General features: G+C 41.1%; 1 protein-coding gene across 1 annotated transcript in view; it reads left to right on the forward strand.

Moving 5' to 3' along the window:
• Positions 1-2,907: 2,907 nt before the first annotated feature.
• Positions 2,908-15,662, forward strand: part of Hapln1 (hyaluronan and proteoglycan link protein 1) — an 83,040-nt gene continuing 70,285 nt past the window's right edge. Inside the window, exon 1 of the mRNA XM_060377744.1 lies at positions 2,908-3,107. The gene's annotated coding sequence lies outside the window, so the exon portion shown is untranslated. The remainder of the gene's footprint in view (positions 3,108-15,662) is intronic.

Consider the following 15,662-nt stretch of genomic DNA (forward strand, 5'->3'; position numbering starts at 1 on the left):
TGATGAATTTGGGCAAAACAACTGTTTCGATGTTCTAGATTGTTTGGTTTTCTCTAGTTAGTATATTACCTTAAAATAAGCAATGAGCAAAAGAATGAAGAGGTACACTTTATGAAGGCATTTTGAATTGGTAATATTAATTATAATAAGAGGGAGTCTTCAATACAGAGTGCTTTTGATATGGTTTTCTTTGGAAAGATATTTACATCATCTAAATTTTTATAATTTATACCACTGTAAAATATTTTAAGTGAAGAAAATATAGCTTTGTAATTATTTATACAAGTATTGTAGCTATGTTAACCTAAGCTTAACATCTGTGCTCCAATGTAGAATTTGAACAGTTAACCTAAATAGTGTGTACCTTTATAAAAAATATTTTTGATGCATTGAGCACACACACACTCACTCAAAATCTTTTAGAAAAAGAAAGTAAATTACCTGGCCAAAATGATTAGAATTATATATAACTTCAGTCCAACCGATCCTGAACAACACTTTAAAACACACACCCTCCGCAAGATAAATATTTGTGGTGAGAAAGGACTAGAGAAGTTTCGGCAAAGACTGAGAAGTGGAGGCAGCACACCAGGAGTGAGGAAGGATGGATGGGGTGGCTTGTCCAGAGTAGCAGAGGCAAGAGGCCCTCGCTTCTGAAAAACTGCCTCAGTTGATGAGGTCATACTTAAAATAATGATAAAATACAAGTTAATAAATTTTAGTGAAACTCGTTATGGTGTGACTAATTTTCAAAACAAAATTTTGTGTGATAAGACAAGAATGAATTAACTTTGCCTAATACACTGTTGGAATAAGTGTATACAATACAAAACACACACACAGAGAAAGAGAACAAGCCATCCTGACTCATCAGATCTGATTTACTTCCCAGGCAACCGCATAAAATCACATTTTTAAACTGAAGGAGCAAGAGTCGCATTTAAACTCTATCCACTTCCACGGCCGTTCGTAACCGGCCTTACCACCTGGATGGTGCTTTACTATAAAAATTGTAATATATTTGCTTTTAAATATAATTCTTTGACGATTTTTAAAAGACCCACCACCCTAAACGTTTTCAAGAAATTGCACAGAGATCCTTCTTAGCTGAAAAAAAAAACAAGAGTTGTGCCTTGTTTTTACTGACGGTTAATGTGGGAACTAAAGACCAGCTGTCTCAGGAGCCACCAAATGATTGACATAAAACTGCAAAACCTGCAACCTCTTCCCTGGTTGGAGAACCGAGTAGAAGGAAGGCCCGCGCTTCGCCCAGACTGGAAAGAAAGGTATTTGGTTGCCTGCTGGATACAGGCTTCACTTTAAAGAATTCTATTTCAAATTTTAACTGTCTTTTCTTAGAGATACATGCTTTGTCTTTACAAAATAAGAATAAAACAGAAAAATAAAGAAGCAAAATCTATCCCACAGGAACCCAAATCCCGAAAGCAGCAAGGGTTAGGGGGTGGAAGGTGGAGGGGCAGTCCTGGAAGCAAGAATTCACTAAAAGGCGGGGAGAATGTGTCCCCCGCCCCTGAGGTGACCCCACACTGCCTCCACCACCGCCCCTCTGCAGTCCTGGACCGAGCAGCGGCCACGCGCCCCTTCGGCTTTATCTCTAAGACAATAGCGCCGCTCTCTGCTAGCCAAAGGACTCAGATTTCCTGCCCAGTCACCTCCCGACCCGCAGTCCCCATCACCCTCCTCCGCCTGGTCCTCACTAGCTCATCTGCCCAGAGCTCAGAGCTCGGGGCCCCCCTTCCTCAGTCCCTGGTGCCCCCTGCACCGCCGCTCCTCCCCGCTCGGCGTCCGCGGAGATCAGGGCGCTCGCCCACACGCTGCGCCCGCTCTCGGGCGCCGGCTCTCTCCTCCCCTGCCCGTGGGCCCCTAGGGCTTGTTTACGTGTCCTCAGCCCAAAAGCCAGAGAAGTTCCCTTCCCCTGCTGCCTCCACAGCCATGTGCTTCCTGCGGTGTTACTTTATTCCGTTCTTTCTTCGTTTTTCCACCTTTCCTAGGCCCAATCAAAGGTGGCTCTGTTATTGAAATACGAAGCCGTTTCCTCGCCAAACCCCTTGGTTACTCAAGGCGGGAATCAATGGACCTATACACTCTCCCTCGAGTTATAAATAAATGTCTATTTGTTCAGGAGGCGTTTTCTTGTGTGTCCCAGCATCTTCTCCAGTAATTATTTTAAGTGTGTGTGTGTGTGTGTGTGTGTGTGTGTGTGTGTGTGTGCGCGCGCGCGCGCGTCCTGTGACATCTGGTTCTAATCCTGAGTGTGAATCTATAATCCAACCCCACCCACCCAGTCTTCCCCTTACATTCCTCACTTTATAAATAAACCCAGGTCCTTAGGCGCGATCATCTAAGGACGCAATAGCAGCTGTGGGTTAACGGAGATTTAGTCCAACATTGATACTGGTCTAACAGCCAACAATTTGGGAAGAACAAGCAATATGGGTAAAGGTTTAGGAAGTTTGGTGCGTTGTTGTCACACTTGTGTGTAGAGAAAAGACCCCCCCCCTCTCTTGGATTTTCTTTGATACAAGGTGACAATTGTGTAGGGGAGTCAGTAGAGGCTACAGTTGCTCCCACAGACCCCAGGCAACGTCTCCTGCGGACATGCCCCGGGTAGACAGCGAGCAGGAGGTGTGGTGCTGGAGTGGAGGTGAAGGGGGGCGAGGGTTGTGGTTGGGCCTGCTGCTTTTCCTGAACTCCAGAGCGGAATGGTCCGGATCTGGGCCGAGGGAAAGTCCTCTTAGAGACTGCTGTTTTACAAGGTCTGGGCACAGAGCTGCCCCGCCCTCCCCCCCTGAAGTTTGCATGAAGTGCAGTTAGGCTGTAATTAGAGAATCTGGGAGGAGGACTCTCCTGGTGACGCTTTGCTTTTCTTCTGCTCTTGGTGAGAAGTGCCTCCTTCATCCCCGGATCAGGACCTCTGCCATCCAGCACCACAAAGAGACATTCTGCACACACGCGCTCGGACGCGCACACCCACACCCACACTTGCTCAGAGACAGACTTAAGGTGAGGAGGGCCCGTGGCTTCACTTCTTCTCCAGCTCCCAACTAAGCGGGACTCCGAACCTCTGAACTGGATTTCAGGACAAGGTAAAACTTCCAGCATTTCTGTTTGGTGGGTTTTTCCCTCCCTCTCGTTCAGACATATCTTGGTGCCGTAAATATTTGCGAGCAGCACGTAGACTTAGGGAACAATTTTTTTTATTATTATTTTCATCAGTCTTTATTTAACATAGCACCCTCACTTTTCAAACTTCATTGTCAGATAAAATATCATTGCAATAAACAGATTGGGTCTGGACCCGAAGAAAGAATTAACTCAAGTTTCCTTAGCTTTTGCTATCAATCTGAGAGGCGCACTGTTCCAAATGGTGGCTTTTCCATCTGTATTTCAGCAAGCGGTTTTATAGCAGCTTAGATGAGAAAAGGGTAGCACAGACTGGAGAGCTGAGGAACGAGAATGTCCACACCAGATTTATGACTTCTGTCTTAGGGGATATACAGGTTTATTTGAAAAAGAAGTTACTCCAGTCAGAGGTAATACCTGTTAGATTAACAGCCTTTGGAAGATCATGCTGCGCATAGGTCTCCTCTGGGTAATTTTAAAATTAAGAACAGATAAGTATGATCCATTTTTGTAGAAAATGATGCCAATGTACATTATCAATGTGTGAAAAAAATCCAAGTCACAGCTGTTAATAATCCTTTTTAAAAAGTTGCCTAAAGGAGTTATCTTCACATTGAAGCTACTCGTTAAGGAGTTAAGGAAAGCAACCTGAACGCCTGGGGATAGATTAAGTTGTCCTCTTCAGCTGAATATGCCTGTTGTGTTCCAGTCACAGAGTCTATTCGTTTGAAAAGAAGTTGTTTTGTTTTCATTTATCACTGGAAAAGTACACAAAGTAGCCAGTACATTTTGGGATCCTGAGGGTGGAAAATGTTCCTGTAAGTGGTCCAGTGTGATGTCATAAAATCAAACATCCTGGCTGGCTGCTCAGAACCTAATGGTTATGAAGAAATAAAGTCTGTGAATTAATTTTCTAGTTAATGTAATATTTATTCTTTCCAAATGTAGTATCTGGTAACCATTTCTATTTGATTATTTCAGTATCCAAAGTTTTCAGTAACTTGATACACATTTTAATGATATAAAGTAGAACTTCTATCTAATAAAAATATATCATCAGGGATTTATTCATTTATTTATTTATTTGAATGAGAGTATTTTCCCTTTATTTAATGAAACACAACATTTGTCAAAGGACTTTTGACTATTAAGTTTTAGTCTTTAGTTTTATATGTATACAGATACAGACATGAACAGTTTCAGCTAAGTGATGACATTATTTTACTTTCTTTTCCTTGTAGTGACTTCCTTAGTAAACTGTAAATTGCTTAGAAGTAGAAAAAAATAAATAAAAACTAAATTTTCTGAGAGCTAATTGAAGGATTAGAAGAAAGGCACCAAACTCAAGTACCAGCAGGGCATGTGGGGAATGGACCCAGAGGCCAGTACTCCAAACAGGCATGCCCAGTGCTCTGGAGGCTCTGAGACAGGGGGAAATTCGTGTCCTTATGAAGTGAGCCATTTATTTCCAACAAGGCACTGTCTCTGAGAGGAATAACTGACAGTAATTTAGAAGTACTGAAGAAACCTTCACAGAGAAGAATCGAGTCATTATGTCCCTAGTGGTTTCAGTTCGTTTTCCTTCCTTTGGGAGTAAGTATCACATCCAGTATAAATACATTCAGAGTATACAGAAAAATACCTTTATAGTCCATGGGTTTCTGAACAGTCCTCTCTTTTAGCGCTCTGGGTGTAGAGCGCTGGTATTTCCTGAAGAAGACATTGGAGTGTCTTTGCATTTCATCTTCGTAAAGATGAACACAGATCATATTCAGGAAATGACTTCTTTTTCTAACACCAGTTTTCATTTCCTTTAACCCAAGACATGTTTTATTTTTCCAGATTACAGTTTGGAGATTAATGATATCCCACCAATTAAAATTCCAGTAGCAGCCAAGGGCAACCTGGGAAACATTTTTTTTTTTTTACATCATAGTCTTCTATTTCTTCCAATTAGTTTCCCAACTACCTGCCGTCATTATTACTAACCACATCACTTACTCTATGTCATTTAAATTTACTTGCCCTGTCATTCAAAAGGCAACAAAATGTTAGGGGAAATAAGGAAAAACAGAAATATGACCATAAGAGAAAATTCAATCACTAGCATCTGAGGAGGACTGGAGGAAAGAGCTGATTAAACAATGTTAGGTGTAGAGAGGGCACGATGCTATAAACTAAGAACGCAGCTCTTCCTTCACGCTAGGACGGGAGGGGCCGTGGTTTAGGGAAAAGCATGGTTCCTCATCGCCACCTAGTGGCTGTGTATAGAAGGCTTTCTTGCAAGCCTCTAAAATTCACTGGTTTGGGGGTCAATTATATGAAAACTGACTAGTTAGTTTGCTTATCTAAATGGCAGTCTGTGGGGTAGGTGCTAAGAACAGAAATGAAAATAAGTGTAATTTTTATGTAAATTAAAAATCATGGCCTCACTGACTAGCTTATTGAATTGCCAGTGGTTGCACTTAAAATCACTTTACTCTCCATCGGTTAATTTGCTGTCAACTTTCTGCCTTCTTGAGCATATTAAACAGTTTAATTACACAACTCGCTTCTAAAGTACAGAGATATTATTATACAGTTCAAAGAAAGGTAGAGAGAGCACTCTCCTGGATTACTTTCTCAAGTAGAAACAAATTTCAGTACAGTTTGTTGTTGCTAAGTCTGTTTGGATAAGGAATTGCTAGTTGAAAGGCTTGACAGACCCTTTGACAGTACAATTTCCTGCATATTCTTTATGTTTTTAAACAGATGGACAAGGATAACCAAAAATGCCTTGAGGTATGAGGTATATTTTATGAAATGCTTTTAAACACTGATAACTTGTATAGAGGGCAAGTTTACCCACCCCGATTGCTCACATGAAATTTTAAAACAAGGACCTTGAATCTCTGAAGTTCATATGACAGAAAACTCTTCTGGGACAGGCATGTCTACAGTGCAGAATCACTGTTTGACAGTGGCATTGGGATAACATGGAGGGTCATTCGTGTACTACTGATTCGAAACACTTTTTCTCTAAGAGATATATGAGCTATTTTTTTTAAATATTTATTTAGTATATATAGTGTTCTGTTGGCATATACAGCTGCACGCCAGAAGGGGGCACCAAGTCTCATTATAGATGGTTGTGCACCACCTTATGGTTGTTGGGAATTGAACTCAGGACCTCTGCTGGAAGAGCAGCCAGTGCTCTTGACCTCTGAGCTATCTCTCCAGCCCGAGATAGATGAATTACTACTCCTATGGGTTCCTTGCAGCATTGAGTAGAAGGACATTGATAAAAACGTGTTGTGAAGCCCAGTTGGAAAGTACAATGCCTCAGTGGGAACAATCTGATGAACGGGTCACTTGCTAAGCTTTCAAGATGTCATAGGCAAGCGTAGTCAGGCCTGCTGCCGTGAAATAGGAACCCTCCCGACAGGAGGTCTGGCTTTGTTTTCTGTGTGTCCTTGTATAGCACTGGGACCCATACAGTGACAAAAAGACACCCATTCACCAAGTACTCTTTCATGAATGTAAACAAACTGGAGTCTCAACTGAACAGAGGTGACAACAGGTTCAAGGCCATCACTCATGTAGAATGAGAAGTCTTATCTTCATTTTTGCCAACAAGGGGAAGAAAAAAGAATGTCAGTACTTCATCTGGCCACCATGTGACAGAGAGGAAATCCCGTATTCACTCAGTGTGAGGGTCGGGGAGAGACGCACTGAAAGTTGGGTGCCCTGAAAGTGGAAGTTCAGGCATGGATCGCAAAGCTGTTAGAGGAGAACTGAAGTCTTCTGATGACGTTGGGATGCTGGACAGACTCCATTTCATGAGGGAACTTGGAGCAACTCTCTCTAAAGGTGTGCTGTGGCTGCAGCTGGTTTATGCGTGAGGAATTCTGTGTGATGTCTTCACCCATTCATGATGATTGGGTAGGTGATTTAAGACTTTTAGCTGTGTTTCTCAAAGAAAGCCAAGCTTATTTTATTTTGATTCCCAAATTCACCTCACCTTTTTAAAGATTTGTTTTTTTGCTTGCTCACTTGCTTGTTTTTGTCTATCTATGTCACTGGAAATTAAACCCAGAGCCTTATACACATGAGGGAAGCACATTGCTAGAAGACCAGGAGGCTCTTTAAGGATGAAAACAAAAGCCTATGGGATAAAAATAATTTAGAACAAGGTTTGACTTTGTTCCCTAGGGTAACAGAAACTTCTCTTCTATCCGTCAATTCTAAAATTCCAAAGCGAATTCAAAATTATTTAATTGGTTGTTAAATTCTAATTTCTGAAAACTCCAGTTAAATTAAACCATTTCTTCATTCTTATGAATGATTGTAGATCTTCATCTTCATACTACATGACTCTTTCTTGTTCTGACTTTTAAGTTTTGAGAATTGACCTTTTCAAGCATCCACCTGTTCAGTCACCAAAATCTGACCAAGCAGAAGCTATTTGTCAGTCATTTTAGCAGTATTATATACTCTAACTTTGCCCCATACTTTATTTTAGGAAAATCCATTTTAAAATAATCAGAAAATCAAAATTGATGGTACTGGGACTAACACATTGCAGAACCCTGATGTATACTTTGAGTGACAGAAACAAGCCCAAAAATTTAGAGTCCTTTTTCTGGTATGGAGATGGATCTGAAGCTGTTTCTTTGAAAGGCACTTCCATTTCAAGCAGCTGGGTTTTCTTGGCTGTGTGAGCATGGTTAAGCCTAAGAAGACAGCATGACACCCCAGAACCCCAGAAGGCACAAGGTGCTGACAATACCTCTTTCAGATAAACAGGAAATGCAAGTTTGCTTCTTTGTACCCGTGCTATCTACTAGTTTACATTTAAAATTCAGAGTGAGCAAGGAAGACTTGGTGCTAACTATTTGCACTGAGCAAGCCTCATGTAAGTGCTAAGCAATAATTAGTGTAAGTGTTCTTAGGTTAGTGGAAAACACAGATGGGCACATATGAATCACAACTCCAATGTGCCAAAGGGGTGAAATTCACCTTCCCCACTCTCTGGTGCCTCCTTTCTTTGCACTTCTCCAAACATTCCGGCCCCTGTATACAGTAAACTGAGACCAAGGCTCTCCAGCCTCCTCTTCCCAGGGGACCAGCTGCTCTTCTGGTTTATTGACTTCTTCACTACATCCAACCATGAGTTCTACTCCTGCATTTACATTTCAAGCCCTTTATCTCGTAAAGTAAATGTTTTGTTTTAAGTAAAAGAATGTAAAGCATCTGGAGGCATCTGTGTTTTCCCCAAAGGGGGTTAATTTCAGTTCAATCTCTGAGTTGTCACTGTCCCTTGTGAGAGTGTCCTCAAGGCCTATTTGTAAGACCTCAAAGGACTGTGCGCTTCCTGTTGACCAATGGAGCCTTTGAGCTGAGCCTGACGAGCTTGTCTTTCGACCCGTCCCAGCAATTTGAGCAGAAAAATACCTCCACTTCTACCCCAAGGGCATCCAAAGCCTTTGCTGTTGGGTATCACTGCTCACTTTTTCATTACCCATTATGTCCTCTGCCTTCCACTGAGAGCTTGGGACAGAGAGAGCGCTCAGAGATATTTTTGTGTTACTGTTTGGACTTCCAAAGTCAACCTATAGGACAAGGTATAGGGAGAAGGGACAGTGGAGATTCAAGGTTTATTTAGTACATAACATCCACAGAGTCATAGAGCTGGAAGACGAGGGGTACACACAGGAGAAGCATCTGTCATGTTGAAAATTTGGGTCAAAGGTGACCTCCTTCAGACCTTGCATGCTTATGTGCTTAGGTACAATTGATTTAGAAAATTTTGACACTAATACTGAGTGTAGCCTTTTTGAGTGTAAAACAAATTTTGCAAATAAGTAAATAGTAAATAAATAAATGTCATAGTAAAAAAAAAAATCTGCCTTAGCTCTACAAAATTAACACTAACAGGAGTGATTTCTTTGTTTCTCCTAGTTTTGTGCTTCATTAAATAAGACACAGTGATGGGTATATTTTATTACGTGTCTTGAATTAACTTACATAAGTTTTTAAATTTTATGAGTGTGAATTTTGCCTGCACATGGGTCTGCATATTTGTGCAGTTCCTGCAGAGACCAGAAGATGGCGTGAGGTCCCCTGCGTCTGGAGTTACACCGTTTTCTCGTTTGTTTGTTTATGACGTGTTAGAGCGTGTCATTGTAGTTTGGTGTTCCTGAAAGACGCGATTCGGAGCCAGCATACTAAGGAGAGCACGACTTCATCTCGCTAAGGTCCTGACTGGGAGAGGTGTCATCCTTATCTTTCTATAACCTGGAGAAGTGACATCACTAACCGTTCTTACCAGCCTAGCTCAGCCATCTGACCGGATATTGAGTGGTGACCACTCAGCATGGTTTTGTTTGTCTGTTTGTCTACTTTGAGATTTTCTATCTCCAGTGCCTGCCCTTCCGCATCTAATCCTCTCTCGAGCCTTTTTTCCCTGGCTGCTTATTTATGTTTTCTTCCTATCCATCAATGTCAAATTCACGAATTATTCTCAGAGTCAAATAATTAGTATAGCATTAAAATCGAAAAATAAATAGATAATTTTTTAAAATTATTTTAATAGATCTCTAAATAATTTCAATAAATCTCTAACTTTTAGAAAAACCCAGCGGTGGGAATACGATCAACGGTAGAGCACTTTCCTAGTAAGGGTGAAACCCTGGATTAGGTCTAGCCCCACCATCAAAAGCAAACAAAAGAACAAAGAAAGCAAATAAAAACTGAAAGCTGCTGGAAGCAAGGATTCAGTTCAGAGACCTTTGCATTGGAGGGTGTGCTGATTGGCTTGGGAGAGAAATCTAGGAAAAGGAGAATGATTCAAGGATCTATAACCATATGAAGAGAGATGCTGGTGACTCAGACTGGCAAGGAAGGAACAAATACTCTGGGAGAAAAGTGTGAGTGGAACTTGGGCACTGCCTCTGGGGCCATGCAAATAAATTAACGAAAACGTCAAGGGGAGAAGTAAGGCTGAAAATGGAGATTTCTGAACCTTTAACATTAAACTCTGAATTTGAAAAATCTTAGGAGGAGGATGGAGAGCACATTCAGGGCACAAGGGAAAGCACAAGTTGACCAAAAGCTAAATCCCAGGAAAAAACTGATAGAGTTTTGCCATTACAACTGCATCATGTCTGTTTGGATACCGGGTTAGAGCCCATGGCCACACACACACACACACACACACACACACACACACACACACGGCAGTCAGACTCCGGCTGAGCCCATGGCCACACTCATACACACACACACACACACACACACATACCACACGGCAGACCCCGGCTGATACACACACACACAAACACACACACACACACACACACACACATGGCAGACCCCAGCTGATACATACACACACACACACACACACACACACACACACACACACTGCAGTCAGACCCCGGCTGAGACACACCCCCAACTGGATGTGTCATTTGAGTCTCTGTCTTGTCTGTAATTGTTCACTGGCCTGGGTAACAGCAGCATCCCACCAATCTCTGCATCTTCCCATCAACCCTCTGCCAGACATGTTTGTTGAATTAAATGTAATTAAAATGGCATTTCTAAACCTTGATGCTCTAATGACAGATTTCCATAATGACAACCCTGAGTAAGACCCCAAAACGCCTGCATTGTACTTATTTATTCAATTTCATCCAATACTCAGTTAGCTTTAAATATATGTTGTTGCATGCTGTTGTTTGAAAATCAGCAGTCCCTGTGTGGCACAGACGGTAATTCGCCACAGTTGGCCGACCACACCCACAGCGTTTACCTGGACATACGAGAGAAGTGCCCACAGGAGGGAACTTAGGTCAAGACCCTCAGCAGTCCGTTCGTTCACTGGCTCCTGCATTCTCAAGACTTCTCAACTTTGAGTCAGCTTTCCCTCATGTTCTCAACGACTTGTATTTCTTTCCAGTTCTTTCACTCCAACAGAATTGCCAGGTAAACCACAATGAATAATTGAAGAATTTTAGCATAAGCATGTCCGAAAGTTGTACGGAACAAACTTCTTAAACCAAACATCTCCTGTGCATCTGAGATTCAAACTTAACTGGGCGTTCTGTGGCTTTTTTTTGCTGGCTAAAGCTGTCATCCCACCTGCAGTGGGAGTTGCTGTAACTAGAATTTACCGCACAAGAATCCTTCATGATGCTTTTAAACACTTTCCTTCCAACAGACAACGAATGAAGTTATTGAGCGTATTTGTGTTTCATGTGTATGTATGTGTGTGTGAGAGAGAGAGTCTATTCCTGTGGATAAAAGCATTGTACATGCTAAGCTACTGCTTAGATCACCATCCCTACAAAACTAAATTTACTTTTTGTTAATGAGATTATTGTATTGAGAAAAAAGTGAGCAGGCATAGTTGTCTGTGCTCCTTATCCTTGCACTAGGGATAGCTGAGGCAGGTGTTCAAGGTCAGCCTGAACAACATAACAACACACTTTCTCAAACAAATACATGGTTCAAATAAAATTATCAAACTGCAACATATTAAAACAAATTTATACACAATGTTTAACTGTGGTGTCATGAGCCTTGAATGCGCATTAGTACTCATATTTCCTGTTTTTGCAAGTCAGAAATAATAGTAGGACAGAAAATGTACAATAAAAGATTATGCATTCATAAAAATATGTAAGATACAAGAGGTGTAACTCAAGTGTTCTAACCGCACACTGCCTTCAAGAGCATGTCTCCCGCGGTAATTAGTTTGCTATTTTGCTGCCACCTTGTGGCCTGTGCAGGGACTGCCCAGTACAGGGATTGACAGGTAAGACTGCCTCACCTGTGTAAGTGTGGCTTTTTCCCCAGGTGCCGTGAACTGCAGTACTAAGAGAGCGCTGGGTACAGAACTCAAATATTTTCGAGCTTATCTTCAAATAGTTTTGTCATTCAAACCATAATCACTGAGTTAAAGTCATTCAGTGTTGTATGAATTTATACATTAAGGATGAATATATACATTATGGATTATACATTTAGTTGTATTTGCTAGAACTTTCAAGTGATTTGACCGTCTAACAGATTTACCATCAGTTTTGTGAACTCAACAATTTCAAAATTGATCTCATTTTCGCTTATCCAACGCTGAGGCATTTCCTAAATCAAGATTAACAGTACCTTTAAAACAAAAAGAAATATAAACAAAAAATGTCCAAGAAAGCATTTTACTGATACGTAAGTTAAAAATTATCATAATCTCAGTCACTTAGGTGAGAGTTCTCGACCACCGGCTCCTAGAGTGGCTGAAACCAGCATGCAGGCTTTGCTGACCCTCGGCTGTTTCCTGCTCCGCCTCCTCCCCTCCGCACCGTCCAGCTCGCTTACCACCATCCTTTGCATCTTTCACCTACTGCTGTAAAGGCATCTGCCGGACAAATTATTTTCCTTTACAGTTTGCCCATCCATCTCCTTTGAACTGTGTCAATAAAGTAGAAAGCCATCCTGAGGAGAGTTAAGCCATGAAGCATTATGGTTCCTGTGACACAGACCAACCATAATCCTTTAAAATACTTTCCCTGAAGCTGAAAGCAGCAGATGCCCAAGCCTCTGTCAACTCGTGCTAAAAACAACATCCACATAAAGAGAGACTTCCCACACCTTCGCATCAAAGTTAGTCCCTGGACTGTACTCTCACATTTTATGGTGTAGCCTTGGTTGTCCTGAACTCCTTCTAGGACAGGCTGGCCTCAAGCTCACAACGATCTGCCTGCCTCTGCCTCCCAAAGTGCTGGGATTAAAGGTGTGCACTGACGTACCTGGCTTCCATTTTGGCTCTTAGCAGTCTGGGAATTGTTTCCTGAGCTGTGGAATCCATCTCTTCTAGTCTTCTTAGAGAACTTTCTGTTAATTTGACTTCCTTCTCTTGTCTCTTCAATTCTCTGGCTTTGTTCATTCCTCCCTATTAGAATTTATTCATGCTTGGAATTTTGCTGTTTTATGCAACAACCAGGTCTCAAAGAACTATTTTCGTGAAGACTACATTGCCCTCCCAAATGTGCCACCCTGACTTAATTAATTCCGTCTCTTCCGGAACGCTCTCCCTCACTCTTCACACTCTCCTGTGCGTATTCATTGATTCCCATAGGGCCCAGCCTCGCACCTTGTTTGTCCACTCCTGGTGTAACTTTTCTGCTGGACATTCTAACCACCTCTGCTAGGGCAACTCACAAACAACTCAAAACTCCTCACATCCAAGTGAACTCTTCCATTTCTCCTGATTTTGATAACCCCAATCTAGCTCCATTAGTAAATGGCTCCATTTTATCTCTATTCCATGTCTGAGGACCAAAGCTTGACCGCCACCCTTTGCTTCTATCTCTTAAGCACTTCCAGTGCACACAGCTTTTCTGTCACTCTCAGCATAAACCCTACCCTGCATCTCACACCTTTCTGGATGAATTCCCGAAAACCTTATCCATGAGTTCGATGTCTCTATTCTTGATTCTAATTCATTCGCTTGTGTCAAAATGAGAACAATCTTTATAAAGGGTAAATATAGTTTTCCACTTAAATTGTTTCAGTGTCTTTCCACTGTAATGAAAATCAGAAACAAATTATTGATTTCAGTTTGAAAGTTCTAGGGTAAATTGCTGTAGGCTTCTTTTCCAGTGTCTTCTGAAATCACGCACTATCCCAGTAGTCATGATTAAACTATCAAAAGTCGAGCTAACAAAACAGAATATAGAAATAGACTCATAGAAGATGTACATATAATAGTCATTAGATGAAAGCTTTATATTATGATATGTTTAATAAATTAGGTACAAAAATGGAAGATTAAGAAAACATAAATAAAATGGCTATTGAGCATTCTAGAGCTGGAAAATGTAACAACTGAAATTACAAATTCATCATAATTTTAGACATATTAAGGCAATGGTTGGTAAATGGGAAAAATAAGTTTGAACAAACATAGGTAGAATTATATATGAGAAGAAAATCATGAAACATACTACAGGCGGTGGGAAGAGTCAAAACATGAGTCATTTAGAAACTGGCATCTCAAAAAGAAAAAAATGGCAAATGGGGCAGAGATAATTTTTCGAGGCCATAACAATATTTAATTCAAAATATTATGTTATTATGAAACATTAATTTTCTCTTTTAAGACCTTAAAGTTTTCTCACTGTCCATGAAATAAACAAATGATGATCAACAATTTAACATCATTAACTATATTTTGGGTATACATTAATTAATATGAGTATGAATGTATACTTTAAATTTGTAGGTGTATTTTCTCTTCCACATAGAGAATGAAAGTCCAAGATGAATTGAACTTGAAACCTAGGGTTATAGCACAAATACACATAGAATTATAAATGAAATTACTGAGTACAGTAATAAAAAGTATATCGATATCTCTATTATTTTTCTCATCTCTGTGACCAAATACCTGTCAACTTAAGGAAAGGAGGGGTTTTTTTTGGCTCATAGTTTGAGGGATATGGTCCATCAAGATGGGGAGGGCTCTATGATTGTAAAAGTGTGAAACTGGGTTTCCTCGGCTCCTCATTTTGAGAGAACAGGAAGCAGAGAGTAGAAAGTAGGTTCAGCTATAATAAAACCTCAAGGCCTATTTACTGAGGACCAATTTCTAAAGGTTCAACAACCTTCCTACCCCAAATAGTGCCAACGACAATGTTTAACAACATGGTCCTACGAGGAACATGGCAGAAATTTTTTTTCTTTACTTTTTTAAAATTTTACTAATTACAGTTTATTCACTTTGTATCCCAGCTGTAGCCCCTCCTCATCCCCTCCCAATCCCACCCTCCCTCTCCTTTATTCTCCTATGCCTCTCTCCCCCAGTCCAATGATAGAGGAAGTCTTCTTCCCCTTCCATCTGACCATAGTCTATCAGGTCTCTTCAGGACTTCTGTGGCCTGGTAAGGCTGCTCCCTCTTCAGGTAGAGGTGATCCAAGAGCCAGCTCATGAGTTCATGTCAGAGAAGGTCCCTGTTCCTATTATTGGGGAACCCTCGTGGACACTGAGCTGTTTTGGGCTACTTCTTTGCTGGGGTTCTAAGTTATCTCCATGCATGGTCCTTGTTTGGAGTATCTGTCTCAGAATAGACCCCTGGGCCCAGATTTTTGGTTCTGATGCTCCCTTTGTGGAGCTCCTTTTCCCTCCAAGTCTATCTCCCCCTTCTTTCATAAGATTCCCTACACTCTGCCCAAAGTTTGGCTATGAGTCTCAGCATCTGTTTTGATACCCTGCTGAGTAGAGTCTTTCAGAGGCCTCTGTGATAGGCTCCTGTCCTGTTTTCTCCCTCTTCCAATGTCTGTCTCATTTGCCTTTCTGAATGCAGACTGAGCATCTTTCCCAGGATCCTCCTTCTTGCTTAGAGCTTCCTTAGGTGATTTTTAAGAAATAATTTCGGAGACAGAACTACAAAATCTAAATCACTGAGAACTCAATACTTGGGCATGGAATAGCACAACTGCTCTCAAAAACAAAGACATCATTAAATTCTCCCTATAGTTAA

Source organism: Meriones unguiculatus, chromosome 2, assembly GCF_030254825.1.
Source record: "Meriones unguiculatus strain TT.TT164.6M chromosome 2, Bangor_MerUng_6.1, whole genome shotgun sequence".
NCBI classification, from domain to species: domain Eukaryota; kingdom Metazoa; phylum Chordata; class Mammalia; order Rodentia; family Muridae; genus Meriones; species Meriones unguiculatus.